At 38.4% G+C, this 14,858-nt stretch overlaps 1 protein-coding gene across 1 annotated transcript in view; it reads right to left on the bottom strand.

Annotated features, from left to right (window-relative positions):
* LOC110092851 (transformation/transcription domain-associated protein) overlaps window positions 1-14,858 on the bottom strand; it is a gene marked incomplete at its 5' end in the record, with an annotated part of 60,923 nt that overhangs the window by 23,499 nt on the left and 22,566 nt on the right.

Raw genomic sequence — 14,858 nt, 5'->3', positions numbered from 1 at the left:
TCAAGAAAAGGAATGTTCCCTTAGAGAGTGAACAACCCTACAAACCGTTGAGGATTTTTATCTTATCAATAGTGACATCTAGAGACCTGCAAGTTCATGAAATAATAATATAGAGTTTGTGCCTTGTTCAAATAATTCATAAGCTCATCAGAAATATTTTTCAAACTTTCGTTCAATTTTTTTTTATTGATAACAGTAATAAAATATTTCTCTCAAGAATGTACTCAATATATATGTGATAATGGAATACTCAATGAAAGTTCTAGCATTTAAACTTAACAAAAAGAAGTATCTAAAAGAAGATTTGTCATCTTTGTAAGTTTCATGTTCCATTATGTTCAGAAATTGTCCTAAACTCCTATTGGGGGGAAGACATTCTCATATCTAATTACTTATCAACTATCTAACATCCAAAACATTTTAATTTCCACCCCCTTAAGTGTAATTCTTGATCAATACCAAACACAAGGATTCTTGATTGCTTACCCCATAAATATTCAAGTGTATTGTCTATAGGCAGTCATTAACCAATCTATAATAAAATGGATCCAAAAGCTATCAAATATGTGTTTTTGGATATTCCCCAATACAAAAAGGTTATAAATATTTTTCTCCAAACTTGAAAGAATTCCTAGTTTCTCTTGACGCCACATGCTATAAGAATAAGTTTTTTTTATTTCAATATTACCCAACAAGGATAAGAGTTCAGTGACCAAAATCATTGGGACCCTACTATCCCCTAACATATTTGTAAAAATGTTCCAAACTCTTCCATTCCAACTCTGAGCTGAGAGAAAATCTCCATCAGATTGCAGGAGTAACCAGAAGAGAGAAGTAGAGGGAGAAATAATCATTAACAAGCCTGTCTTAGTATACCCAATGAGACCTAAACCTTTCAATATAGTCAATCATCTAACCCAAAGCAATGTCTAAATGAGGAAGCTCCTATTGTTGATCTAGATTTTCCCAATGTTTTCAGAAAAAAGGTAAGAACATGTACCAAATGCCCAATTTCTAATAATTTGACGCATTCACAATTGTCCCCATTTACCACCAAGATTGATAATGCTGAAATAACAAGTAAAATCTATGAAGCTTTTCAAGAATTAAAGTAGAAAGTAGCAATATTAGAGGAGATGAGAGCCCTCATTGAAAATGGGAGTAGATAAATTGTTGCTCTTCTAAAAAATAAAAATCTGGTTCAAAGCGAATGGAACTTTGTACTCAAATATAAGGCAAATGAACAAATTCATAAATATAAGGCTCGATTAGTGGCTCAAGACTTCACACAAGCTTGTGCCATAGACAATGAGATATTTTCTCCGCTTGCACAGTTAAATATTATTCATGTTCGTTTATCTCTAGCCTCTAGCTTATACTCATTTGTCACCTAGTACATTTTATGCAACTCCTAGCCTACATAGATTGATTCATCAAATATAGTTGACCATAAGTGGCCCTAAGACTTTGAACCAAGTACCTAATACAGCATAGGTTGCTACTGGCCACTCATGACCTCTAAAACCCTCATTGGACTCACTTGGACCCTTAGGAACCCTTAGAATCCTAAATAGATGGATAGTTGTGCCTTAGATTGACCTTAGCCCACCTTAGGGGTGTCAACATTTGACACGACACGACAACCCGACCCGAAAATCCGGGTTGGACCCAACCCGTTTGATAAACGGGTCGGGTTCGGGTTCGCAGATTTGACCCGTTTGATAAAACGGGTCGGGTCGGGTTGACCCAGCGGGTTGCCGAGTCAACCCGAAAACCCTTTAATTTAAGAAAATTTGAATTTCCCGCCCGCTGCCCCCGCCCGGATTGCCCGCTGCCCCAGCCCGCTGCCCGCCTGCCCCGCAGCCCCACATGCTACACTGCCGCGCGTGCCGAACACACGCTGCTGCTACTGCCGCGCTACCGGTCAGGTTCAACCCGAACCCGACGGGTTGACCCGAATTGACACCCCTAGCCCACCTGACCCATTTGAATCAATTTTATCCATTAGATCATGGACTTGACCCTAGGAGCCTAGACCCATTGACATTAATCATTAGGTGGTTAGAATCTCACCCAACCTAACCTAACCTAGTTGATTTAGAGCCTAATAAATCCAATGTGTTTAGTTGGAAAATTATACTCAAAATTGATCTAATTGACACTTAGGCTCATTAGTCTACACAGTAAATCAAAATTTAAACTTTCTTGATTCGATTGTAGCCCTTGAGAATTAGATTTGAGCTGGCCCAACTGCACCCATTCCCCAGACCTAAGCCATTCGATTCTAAATTCATCAAATTAGCAACAATTGAAGCACTATAACCCCAATGGATCCAAAGCACCTCCAGTAAGTTTCCATGGACATCTTGATCAAGCCCATAGTACCTAGTATTGTTCTGATGAAGAGCCAAGAATTTTTCCATAGCCACCCTCAATGTTCAATAAGAAGGCTTATTTGTTTGTTGGATCGTTCTCTTCACACATGACAACTCCTTCGAGGCAAAGCTTTAGCTAAATTGGAGTCTATTTCTTCTTGTCCCCAAGCCCCCTCTTTCCATTTCATTGATCCAAGGTACCTCTAGTAAGCTTCATTGGTCATCTTGATCAAGCCCATCAGTATATAACATTGTTATGATCATGATTCAAGCACCTTTATCCATGACTTCCCTAAATGTTCAACAAGAAGCCTTATTTGTTTATTGGATCTTTTCCTTCACACCTACCAACACCTTAAAGGCAAAGCTTTTAACTAAATTGGAGGCCATTTTTTCTTTGTCGTGCCCCCCTTCCCCCAACATTCAAATGAAGTGGAAGTCCATCAACCCCTTTTATAAATTCCTTATTATCAAAGCTCCCTGGGTTATATTCTATGCTCTCTTAGCTTCCTAGTGAGAGGGTGAGTTTAATTGAACTAATTTTCAATGTTCAATGTCTTCTATGTACCTTCCATAACAAATTCAATGAACTCATGTAAAAAATGGTCAATAGAACTAACCAGAGGGAGCTAGAGGATAAGTTGCATCGCCTTTGCCTTTTCTAGATAAAGGATCTACAAGCAATGAATAAGTCTAGAAAGCCCTGATCAAGTATAACTTCTCATATCGCCTTAGCCCAACTCCAATTTGGGCCTTTTATGGGGTGCAGATGCCACATATTTTAGATCCAGATGGGTTGGAGATCAAAAAAGTATTGCTTAGATGATTATTGTTGTTGCTTAAGATTGAAGAGTACACATTTTCGTTTGAGTAGATCTAACATCAAATACATGGAGTGTAATTTTAGTAGTAATAGATTTAGTTGGGGGATTGAAACTTTTGACGATCAAGTCATTAAAAAGAGTATATGTTTTAGATATCCTAGGTCTATTGATCAAAGTGATAGTGAAATAGATGGAAATATTATTAGTAGAATTTAAGTTGGATGGTTAAAATGGAGGAATGTATCGAGCCTATTGTGTGATAGAAACTTACACCTCAAACTTAAGGGAAAATTCTATACGATTGTGAGACCTACAATGCTTTATGACGCAAAATGTTGGCTATTAAAAGAGACACATCAAATTAAGTCAAGTGTTGCAGAGATGAGGATGTTCAGGTGGATGAGTGGCTTTACTCTTAGAGACAAAATGTGAAATGAGTATATACGTGACAAGGTTGGAGTAGCTCCAGCGGTCGATAAGATTAGAGAGAGTCACCTTAGATGATTTGGTCACATAAAATGTGGTCATTTGATGACCCAATTAAGAGAGTAGACGTATTAGATTTGACCTATACTAAGAAAAATATTTAGACCTAAAAATCTTGGTTATAAAGTATTAGAAATTACCTTTTTTATTAGATTTAAATTAGAATTTTATACTTAACAAGACATAATAGAGAAAAAGAATTCAAGTTGCCGACCCCACAATGGGCTAAAGGCCTAACGTTGTTGTTGTTGCTTAAGATTAAAGATGAAATTATAAGCGCTTATTTTAATTTGCTTGAATCAATAATTGTGATTTAATTAAATATTTCCAAGGTCCTCAAATCCAAGATAAGACTTACAAATAATTTAACTTTGTCATGATTGATTTCCAAACAAAGATAACTATAAATACAACTATCAATGTGATTATTCCAATTAAATTGAGCATCACACATTGAATGATAATAGTGATAATTACTATTATTAGATCCAGTATTTAAATAACTAGGAAAAAGAATCTCTAGTTCACTCAAAAAAAGAACTACCATTTGTGGGCTCCAAAAATTCGGCCCCGGCCTCCGCCTGATGTGCTTTTCTTTGGGGGAGTTTTAACGGATTTAAGTTCTGGGGTAAATTTTGAAAGGCAGATGGGTTTGTAGATAAGACACTACCCAGAGATTTCACCCTCATTTTTACGAGGACTTTATAATTTGAGTTCTGGTTTCCTATAGGCGCAAGCCCCTATAGTTAATTACCCCTCTCAATAACGAGAGAGAACTTTTGATTAAGGCTAGTCGTCAATCAAATACGTAGAGAATACATAATATTTGACATATAGTAGCAACATGGGCTCAGGGGTTGTGAGATTGAATATTTAAAATTAGAAATTTCACCATCTTGCACTTAAAGCGGAAAGTAGGGGAATGGATGATGGACCCGATCAAGATCACATGGTTTCATCATCCCGGGCAATTGTGGTCCTTGGTCTACTTAGTCAGAGGAGGTAGTCGACCCAACCTGACAGAAGGATCCTTGTCGGCAGCCATGGGTTGCTTTGTCTAAGGGTACCTTGTAGACATGGGGTAAATGTTTTTCTAAGGGGACAAATTTGAATCCACCTTAGCTAACAGAGGGCTTTGTGCCCTATCAATCATATCCTATTGATTTATATCTCAAGGATTTGATGCCAATAAGGAATGTACTGGCTCTGGCCATAACCGATATTTAGTGGTACCATTTGGCGGAAAAACCACTCGGTTCAGAGGGCCCCAGGTTATAATCTTTTATCATGCGGTACCATTTGGCAGCAAAATCACCAGTTAGAGGACACGTATCACGTCCTTAATGGCGGAGGCTGTTTGAGAATGGATCATACAGATATTTTCGACTAGGCATTTAGCTCTATGTGAATTGAAGTTATATTTGAATTTGTCCACCTCAGCGAACTATTGTGGAAGGTGGATGGATTTTGCTTTAAGTGTTTGGATGATTGATTTCAAGTTTACATATTTGAATTTTGATAGTTTTTGGATTTTTGGGCATTTGAGTGACATTTGAAAACATTTATGAACCACTCTAGTTGAGATTTGCATTCAACACGGCCATCATCGGGGTGATGGGGTTATTTGAAAGTGCTTGTATTTTGTGGAAGTTTGGAGGCATTTGAAATGGCTGGAGTTAAGCCCTCTGATTGAGATCTACATTCAACATAGCCATTATCGAGGTGTTAATGGGCATTTGGGAGTTTCATTGATTAGACTCTGTCGACTCTATCAACTTGCCAATATGGGATTGAATTGTGTAGGCTTTGTCTCACTATTAGTGAATTCTCATTGTTATAGGCCTTGAAGACCTAATATGAATATATTAAGACAAATATACCGGTCGCCGCCACCGTATACTTGTTTAATGATTTGAACCCTGTCGACTCCTATTGATCCGCATAGAATGATCGAGTTCATACTTGAATTCACTTATTGACCCGCACATCATCCCTAGACGTCACGTGTGTACTTATAACACATTCGCCGATGCCCATGAGGGTTGTATGAATGCACTTGCCCTTTTTGTGTACCTATATGTATACAAACTACGGTGCATGTGCAAGGGACATTTTGGACATTTGATGGGTCTTCTACGACGACTTGTAAAAGTTTGCATTCATTGTAGTACTTCAATACTTATACGTAGAAGGCATGTTGGATGCACGATCATTGTTCATCAAGAAGCTTGCAAGCCTCACTAATCTTATCTAACTCAGTGTTTGAAACCTGGTTGAATTGAGACTCACTCATTCCATAATGATTTAATCGGTTTTCTCTTATCAGAACTCGTATAGAAGTCAATAAGCGATTCCTAGGTCATGTCATCTTCATCATTTTCTGTTGTTGGCTTAAATAAATAATAAACATTTCAATCTTAGATGATCACATTCTTACTGATGCCCTATAACTTGAAATCAATGGTGATACTTTGAAAATAATCCTTTTCAGGATCTACAACATTGTGGATTTTTACAAGATATATCATTCATAGTTAAGTAGTCGACCTCTGAGATAAGTTGAGGTATATAAGTGATCTCATCGTTCCTAACTTCTTCAATAAGAACAATAGTCTGATCGTAGGGTATTGAAGGAATTTACATTTTCTTAAAGGAACTTTATAACACCAAGAAGTTTAGTTTGAATTTGTTCAAACATCCCTTCCATTCTATCAGGAGGTGCCTTTCTCCGTACCTTGAGTTGTCTTCATACCCAACGTACTCGTAGCATCTCAATCACTGATGCTATAGGTGTTATATGTACTTGCGTCCATAGGGGTTCGTTATACTTATGATACACCCACTGTTGTTATCCACAAGTGTGTTGTATCATCCATCCTCGCTCACAAGAAATGATTATGTTCACTATAATCTCCCAGACGTACTTGTAGGAAAACCGTTGTACTTACTTCATATCCACCTTTCACGAATCTCAGGTGATCATTAATTGTACTTGTTTTCAGGAGATTGGTCATATTCAATACGATCTCTTGGAAGTGTTCGTAAAAAAGCCATTGCACTTATTGTGATCTTCTTCATGCGTGCCTTAAAGCTCTTTTCACAAGTTCATGAACTGACTACTATGGTCATCGTAAGCTTTATATTACTTGTGTGTGTGTTATGATGAGCATCACAAGTCTTTCAATATCCTCAAGGATAGGTTGTAGCTTGCATGATGAACTTTCTTCATTAGTGTGCACTTGTAATTGATCGCATACACCTTTCAACCTTCATTACTTACAAATCTCACTTATTTGTTTATGCAATGATATTGATTATCATTGTATTCACCATATGTCTTCAAACATGCCTGTAAGAGAATCGTTTTATTTATTGCATGTTCCACATATGCTTGTGATCATTGCAATTATTTGATTGGAGCTGAATTTCCATTAAACTACTGCACTCACATCCTTCATGATTTATGTCTTTCATGTATTTCATGAGTATACTCCTTGTATTGTTACTTGCAAGAAAGTTTGCCACATCTCTTACAATGCTTCCCCAATTGTTACTTAGGGATGTATCATATTCAATGTATGAAATTGATCTATCGAGGTCCAAAGACCTCCCATATTGTGGCTTTGTTTTCAAACTATATTCCCAAAAGAAGCATTTGTTTATTGCAAACAAGTTATAATTACAAATCCTTTGTCTTCAAGGATAGTTCAATGCATATGATGGGTTTGATATCATTACTCATCATTTCATTCCAATTGAGATGATTATTTCTCAACCTTCATTAAAAAAAAATGTTGTTAATCATAAGCATGTTGTTGTATATTCTACTTTGTCCTTGTTTGCATGTTGATCATGTTTGAATATCTTCTTCCACGAGTCCCCTATGTTCAATCAAGTTCGAGTTTGAGTCCACCATGCCCATTTGAGCTTGAGTCCAAGAGTTCTCTATTTATTCAAATTGCAAGTTCAAGTTTTTTATGTCCCCTGTAGTCTTTGCAAGTTCAAGTATGAGTCTAATTTGTAGTCATTTGGTGCAAATCCAAGTTCGAATATGATGAGGACATCGACAGACGCTACCGACATGTTTATCACCGGCGAAACCGCAGATCGACGGCCACGATTCAGCATCTCTACTTTTGATTTAGATGACATGATGTATTTTATTATTGTCTATTTTGATTTACTGTTTCCCATTTTACCCCTGTGGGGAGTTATGTTTCTTTGTAGCCCAGAGGGCAACTTAGTCTTTTCACTTTTTATGAGTCAAGACCTATATATAGTGGTCTCTTGTATCATTTTGATTTTTAATGAATATTTGAATGAAATTTTATGTTATCTTCTTCTTGCATGAGGGCTAGATAAGGGTGATTGAACTCAAGGTGAGCGTTTGCAATATCCACCAGTCGTTGGAAGCGTCCTCGACTCGTGGTTTGTGTTATCTTATTGTTTTTTTTTTCTAAATTTTGGTTCTCCTTTTCTCCACGTCAATCTTCACCCAAGATCCATTCCTCCAACACTTCATCCAATCATTTCCACCACTAGAATTCCAAGCTCCGCCAAAAGAACCCCACCCAACCCGTCGGCCATCCCACCCCTCCTCCTACATTAGCCGCCGGCCATCCCATGCTCCACCCTTGGTGACGACATCCATCATCCTAGTGGCTCCTTGATTGTTGCATAGCAATGAATGAGGAAGTTACTACATTTTGAATTTCAAATTTTGAAATTCAAAACTTTCCTTATTTGAAATCTTCCAAAAAAGGAAAGTTTTGAAATTGATCCAATTCAAATTTCTTCACATGAGGAGTTACTAATTTTTCATCCTAGGTGGCAACAACCCATTTGGAAAGTGTGCAATTGCTTCCTCACCCCCTCCCCTCTCTCCTAGCCGCCGGCCCCATCAAAGGGGGAATCCCACTTAAGGCTAGTTAATGACAATTAATTCTCTGGATTCAAATTTCAAATCCCATTTAACTCCCTCCAAATTTACTTGAAATCTGAAATTAAATTCAGATTTTAGTAAATCTCTCCCCTCCCTCACCCATGCCGCCGGCCACCCAAGGAGGAATCCCATTAATGCAATGTTAATGCATTCACTACACCTATTTCAAAATTCAAATTCCAATTAATCTCCCTCCAAATTTAATTAAATCTGAAATTAAATTCAGATTTTGATTAAAACTGAAATTTATTTCAGAATTATTGAGGAATTAACTTGGATTGAATTTCTCAAACCCTACTCCTCCCCTCTTGGAACCCGCCGCCCCACCTCAGTGATCTCCCGCCGGCTCTCCCACCTCTCGCCTCCCTTCTTCCCACCAAAGCAAGGAGTCTCTACTACCATCCTCTAGTTCTCCTCCACTTGAAGAATCCCCTAACCCAAGCATGAATGGCGGATCCGGAGTTTGAATGGGGATTGGTCTTCAACGCCGACGGAAGCATCAACGTCCTACGCTCACCGTGCTTCGACGTAGGATTTGAAGACGAGACCACCGTATAAGAGTACTTGGAAAGAGTCGTACCAATCCTTGCGAGCATCTACGACCGGAAATTTGCAAAGCACACTTGGAGTCTCGAAAGTCAAGCATTCACGCCCGCCGCGTCATCGTCGACCTCTCCGTGGCTCAAGACCCTTGGCATCGCAACCTTCCTCGTGGCATCGTTTGGTGTGCTGAAATTCTTCTCCCGCAAAGCCTAGTCTAGTTGAGAGAGTATTTCCCCAAGGTGAACTTCTCGTTATTAAATGACGGATTGTTGTAATAGCTTTTAGTGTTGCTACTATTTTTGGTTGTCTGAAGATTTTGGCTAATCTACATACTTCTTCACCTAAGCTAGTTGATAACTACGAAATTTTGAATGATTTTCTTGCTATCTCAATAAGATATTAATTGAAATTACGTTGTCATTCACTTTTAATTCTCTTAAGAAGCTCCTTCGCATTTTCGTTCTACATCATCTTGGTATCAGAGCATGGCTAGCATGCTTTGTTTGTGCTAGATGCATCCTAGGAGTTTAGTTTACTTTGTCATTCATCATTCACATGCTAAATATCATTTAGTTGATATTATTCACTGTCTTACTTTGCTGTCCATCAAAATTCTGCATGCCATTTTCATTGTAATCAAGCATATTTAGCTACCTAAGTGTTATTTTGGTCACTTTCCACCCACCGCTTCACCAAAGTTCACTTGCTACACTTAAAATCCTTGCTGTCCAGATTAATTCCTGCACTGTTTAGTGGCTGTTAGGTGCCCGGAACCCTTTGTTAAGTTGCTGTCCACTCACTAAAACCCCCTCGTAGCACTTAAGCAACCTAGGTCCTTGTGGTAGATTGCTGTCCTTTCATTTCCTGCATCACTTTTGAGGGATTCTAGTGAGTTTAGCTTAGTTATAAGTGCTGTCCTCACCCTAGAGGTCAACCCAAATGCTTGGGCATCTTCTACAACTGTTGTGGTTTGCTGTCCAAACATTTTCTACACCCAGCAGTGAGTTTACGTGAACCTAACTTAGTGTCTAAATGCTGTCCCTTACACCAATTCCTCTTTAAGCATCACTTAACACTTTTAAATGGACTCGATAGGATTTCAAAAGAGGTTAGAATTTTAATTAATTAACAAATTATAATTAATGATTAATTAATTAATTATAATTATGATTAACTACTGATTAATTAAAATTAATAATAATTAATTTATTACAATCATAATAAATAATAATTAATTGTAATTATTAATATTTAATTATAATTAACACTTCTTAATACAAAATAAATCTTTCATTGTCCTCTGCTTGCCTAAATCCCTAAAGTTCAGCGAATTAATTGGATTTGGCCGAAGAAACTCGTGGAAGGGAGAAATTACCTTCACAATGAGCTAGCTACCATCATTGCCTCTAATCAAAATGTCGTAACTTCCTATCCAACGGGAAGGAAGTCGTCGAAGTAGGCAGAGAAGCGGACAAAGGGATTAAAGGTATCTTCACTACAGGTGAGCTCCCGTAGTTGCTTCCGGTCAAAATGTCTAACTTTCGACCCAATAAGAAGGGCAAAGTCTTCCGAAGGGCAAAGTTGAGAAGCCACGAAGGAGCTGAAGAAGCGTCTGAATGGGAGAGAGTTACCTTCACACACGACTGAGCTCTTGTTGTTGCTTCCGATCAAAAGTCGTAACTTCCGCTCGGACAACGAAGGAAAGGCATCGAAGGAGCGTAGTTGACCGAAAAAGAAGGCAGAAAAGCTTTGGCGGTTTTTCAGGATCTTTCAATGTCCTCCCCTTCTTAGCTATTTAACAACGTGAGGTCGTGCGACGTGGGAGGAGATCATGGGGAGAAGCGACGTCGACGACATGCGGAGTTCAGCAATGGATAAGTACGAGCGATTTTTTTTTTTTGTTTGTATGCCGGGTCAACACCATTTTAATATCAAAAATCTAATTTCAATATCAAAATATATGGAGTTAATACCACCATTATTATGTCTAACCAAAAACGTATGATCATAAGTCAAACTTCAAATATTCCCACTATCACATAAATAAATCAAACTCCAAACAAAGCTTTAGTTACTCTAAAAAGTTTTTCTATTAAATAACATACTTTTCTCTAATTAGAACTTAGAATGAATATATATATATATATATATATATATATATATATTTGCAAGATGATTCTAAAATAGCATACACTTTAGATTATGGATGTATACCTATTTGATGAAAGATAATAAAAATAATAAATGATTGACTTAGAATGAGATGATGGAGCTTAAAAAGTAACAAATTTGTTTTTTAGGATGGGTTGTTAAGGGAGACAAATTGAAAGGTAAATTATGAACAAAAGTTGATAATGGATGATATGGTTAGTTTCATTAAAAGTGTTCCAATAAATGCATCGGTATTTCCTCTCTTTTTTTTTCTTCTTGTTGACAAGACAAGAGGGAGTTGAAGGTAAACTTGAATTATGGAGGTCAGTCTTAGAGTCTAAAGGCTTTCGTTTGAGTAGATCTAAAACTGAATATATGGAGTGTAATTTTAGTAATACTAGATCTAGTGGGGGAGATGTGATACATTCAAGAATTGCACATGAAATTCATTAAGAATCTAAAAGTTTACCAATGTAAGATTAGAGTATCGTAGGTGAGATTCAAGAAGTTTTTCGTTATCGAAATATTATGATAAGCAGTTACAAACTAGTTGTTTAGACACAATTAATGAAGGATCTCAAAAGTTTCGTAATAAAGCAAATGCGGAAAATAATAGAATCCCACAGCTAATGTCTAGAGAGTTCACAACGAGTTACCTTGCTCACTCACACTCAAGTCGGGCTTAGCGGGAGAAGGCCTTTAGCAAACTCAACGATGCCACGAAGACGGTGGCAACACCAATGGCCTTGAGCCACGGAAAGGTTGACGGTGACGAGGATGGCGTGAATGCTTGACTGTTAAGACTCCAATCGTAGCTTGAAAATCGTCGGTCGACGATGCTCACAAGAATCAGGACGACTCGCTCCAAATATTCTTCAACTGTGGCGTGGTCTTCAAATCCTACGTCAAAGCACGGAGATCGTAGGATATTAATGCTTCCGTCGGCGTTGAATACTAATCCCCACTCAAACTCGGGATCCGCCATGCATGCTTGGCGTTGTTGAGAGAGCACCAAAGAGAGGAGGGGAGGTGGAGGGATCTCCAAGGGGAGAGGGTGAGGCCGGCGGGTGCAAGGGAGGGGGAAGCTTGGGTTTGGGAGAAGCTAGGTTTAGTGGAATGTTAAGGGATTTAACCAAATCTGAAATTTTAATCTCAGATGTGATTAATTAGAAGGAGATTGATTCAAATTTTAAAATTCAAATAACAGGAATTAATGCATTGAATGGGGGTTTAATGGATGGGAGCCATATATGGGGGCCGGCGGTTTCATTAGAGGGAGGGAGATTTTAAACTCAAAACCTGAAATTAATTTCAAGATTTTGAATAGAAAGGGTGGGAAATTAATTTGAAATCAATTTAATTTCAAATTTGGGGAAGGGGAGTTAAGTAGCAATTAATGGGATTAATTCCCAGTAATGGGCCGGCGGCATACTAGGAGGAAGAGAGAGGGAAATCCAAGAGGAAAGGTTTCCAACTTTAGGATGATGACGTGGAAATAAGAATAAAGACTCCGACTTAATTTGATTTGAAATTAGCACTTATTCAGCAACTTTCCTAAATTGGATTTCCAAATTAGGAAAGAATTTGAAAGTTGAAATTCAAATTTCAAAATCGAAGTATGCGGAGGGAAGGATCGGACGGGTGGGAGAATTCGCCGGCAAGGTGGCCGGCCGTGGCCTTGGAAGTGGCCGGCGGCGGGTTTCTCTAGGGCGTCTGATGTGAAAACGTACATGCAAAGATGACTTTCATAATGAATTTGCACGCTTAATTTTAGAGAGAGCGAATAATTAGGTCTTTACGATGATTTGAACGACGTGATAAAACATTAAGAGCGGAAAGTTGAGCTTAGGTTGAATCACACGCGTAAGAGTTAAGTTCATATAACAATCAAGTCAATCTAATATTACGTACATGAATGGTTTTCCACAAATATCCCTAGACTAACAATGAGATTAGTTGCTATGAGAAGATCCCTCACACTACTCTTCTAATTACTAGGCATTAGCGGAGAAGTATTAACATTATCTTCATGACTATAATAAGAACCACAATCAAGGATGTAACTATGAAGATAACGAACCGGATGTTGAGTTTACCCGAAGACAAGAGAAATACGCACTCCGGCAAGGTTGTTGGAAAGTTAGAATTTTGGTGAATCTCGTGGTCAGCTGTGGGGAAATTAACAGCAAATCGAGGTCTTCCACAATGCTGGACAGCAGGGTATCTTTGCTGGCATACGTAGACAGCAAGCTGTATGACTTAGGAAATCCAAACAACAGCTATAAGAGAGCGTTGGACAGCAGTATGAGGGTTCTGGCAGCAAACTACACTGACTTTCCTTTGCTGGAATTTCCAGGACAGCAGCAATTTTGAAGCTTCAAGTTGCTGGGAAACAAATAATCCGTGCTGGAAATCTCTGGTTGCAGTATTAGTAGGTAGAAAATTGACTAGGGGCAGACCAGCCTTGGGAAGTTTCGGCCAGCAGAGAAATAAAGAGGCGGGCTCAATTCCAAAATAAAATAGGAGGTTTTGGAAAGAATTAAAGAAGTGGATGCATGAAGGGGTGAGCTCACGTTTTCTCAGAACAAGTTAAAAAAAAAGCCATGTCCCGTGTCCGTGTCATGTCGTGTCCGCGTCACCGTGTCCGTGTCCATGCATCATAGGTAGAAGTAGAGGAATGCATTGGGCTTATTGTGAGATAGAAAAGTCCCCCTCAACCTAAGGGAAAATTCTATAAGATGGTGGTTAAACCTGCAATATTTTTATGGTGCAAAAAGTTGGCCATTAAAAGAGAAGCATAATATTAAGTTAAGTGTTGCAGAGATGAGGATGCTCAGGTGGATGAGTGGCTTTACTCTTAGAGACAGGATACGAAATGAGCATATACATGAAAAGGTTGGAGTAGCTTCAGTGAAAGATAAGATTATAGAGAGTCGCCTTAGATGGTTTGGTCTCATAAAATGACGGCCTTCCAATGACCCGGTCAGGAAAGTAGATATATTAGATTTGAATTATGTTAAGAAAGGTAGACGTAGACCTAAAAAGCCTTGGTTAGAAAATATATCCATGAGATGCGGTGATTTCTTGATCTTCAACTACACATATTCAAGAGATTGCAGCTGATGGCATGAGGTAGGCAAAAGAGAGAATTTCCAGCATATATAGTGGGCCAATATGATGGATGGCATGGCAAGCAGAGGTGTTGTGGCTGGGCAAGGTCGAGTATGAAGATGGATGGATCATTAGAAACCACTTAACTTATGCTACAAGGTTATTATTTTTTTACCACTAGCAAGGGCACAAAGCAACGGACGATGGCGACAAGTCAAAGTTTAGCGAAGGAGGGCTGTGATCACAAATTTCAGCAACTATGAGAGTTGTGACTGAAGTTGCCATCGAATCTTGAACAGATTTAGAAGACAGATTTGACAAATGAACTTGATGTTGGAAGTAGTGGAAGGTTGCAGGGATGTTTGCAATAATTGCTAATTCTTGTTTATAGCCAAAACTATAGACATGATGATGACGTTATAGCGA

The sequence above is a fragment of the Dendrobium catenatum genome, unplaced genomic scaffold, assembly GCF_001605985.2.
Source record: "Dendrobium catenatum unplaced genomic scaffold, ASM160598v2 fragScaff_scaffold_1220, whole genome shotgun sequence".
Classification (NCBI taxonomy): domain Eukaryota; kingdom Viridiplantae; phylum Streptophyta; class Magnoliopsida; order Asparagales; family Orchidaceae; genus Dendrobium; species Dendrobium catenatum.
The sequence above is the reverse complement of the archived record's forward strand: the minus strand, read 5'-3'. Positions and strand labels throughout refer to the sequence as shown.